Source organism: Cebus imitator, unplaced genomic scaffold (genome assembly GCF_001604975.1).
Source record: "Cebus imitator isolate Cc_AM_T3 unplaced genomic scaffold, Cebus_imitator-1.0 Scaffold109, whole genome shotgun sequence".
NCBI classification, from domain to species: domain Eukaryota; kingdom Metazoa; phylum Chordata; class Mammalia; order Primates; family Cebidae; genus Cebus; species Cebus imitator.
In genome coordinates, this window is record NW_016107424.1 from 3,041,683 (window position 1) to 3,042,770 (window position 1,088).

Here is a 1,088-nt window from a genome sequence, read left to right on the forward strand (position 1 = left end):
TGATGCTTCTTTCACAGTTGAAGCCCATAAATGTGGGGTCTCTTCAGTGGCTTTTCTGCTATAAGGGAAGAGTTGGCTTTGAAAGGAATAAAGTCACTGAATGCTATCAATTATTCCTTGAGAACGTCTTTTCAAACTCTTCCCCTTTTGCCATTTCTACCTCCATTCACGTGACCCTTTCTCTCGGTCCTCTACGCTTTCCTAGCTGGACCACCTTGTTCTGATCTTGACTATTCCCAGTCCATCCACTGCACTGGTGCCAAATTAATCTTACTAAAAACAGTATGCATGATGTCACCTTCCAGCTCAAAACACTCTTCAAGTGGTTCTCATTATCTAAGGGTAAAGGTCAAACATTTTAGTTTAGCACAGAAGACCGTGAGATTGCACCCAGACAACCCTCCCAGCCTTATCTCCCCTGGCTCCTCAACAGGAACCCAGTCCTAGTGAAGCTGGGGACTCCTTAGCCCCTCGAACACATGTTGTCCACTCCCTGTCTAGCTCATGTAACTTAGGCTGATGAAAATCTTCTCCTCCTCTATTCAGCTTTTAACCAGTGGTCATGGTCCAGACAGAATCCCAAAGGATCTTTAAAAAAAAAATCCTAAAATGCATATTACTCTTTATTGTTTCTTTGGCCATTATCATACATTACTTCCAAATGATCATTATTTTCTTCTTTACTTAAATCTTGTTTCCTTGGAGGCTAAAAATATATTTTTCTATTTTTTTCTCACTCCTCTCAACTCATTCCTAGAAAATATATTTTTCTTTACTTTTTCACCATATCAGACTCAAACTTTGACATGTTGCTGAAAATCTTACCTTACAGAGATTGTATTTACTCATCTGGAAAGAGGGATGATAATGGCAAGTTTGCAGATTTGGTACAAGAATTAAATGAGATAATGCATGTAAGAAGTTTAGCACAGTGCCTAGCATATAATAAAGTTCATTATATTCATCTAATCAATGAATTAGGTTAACAAATAGATTGAAAATTAATCAATAATTTACTTAGAAACTGTAAAACACAGCCAGTTATGATATGGATTTATTTATACTGCAAATACGACTCTCAAAACATA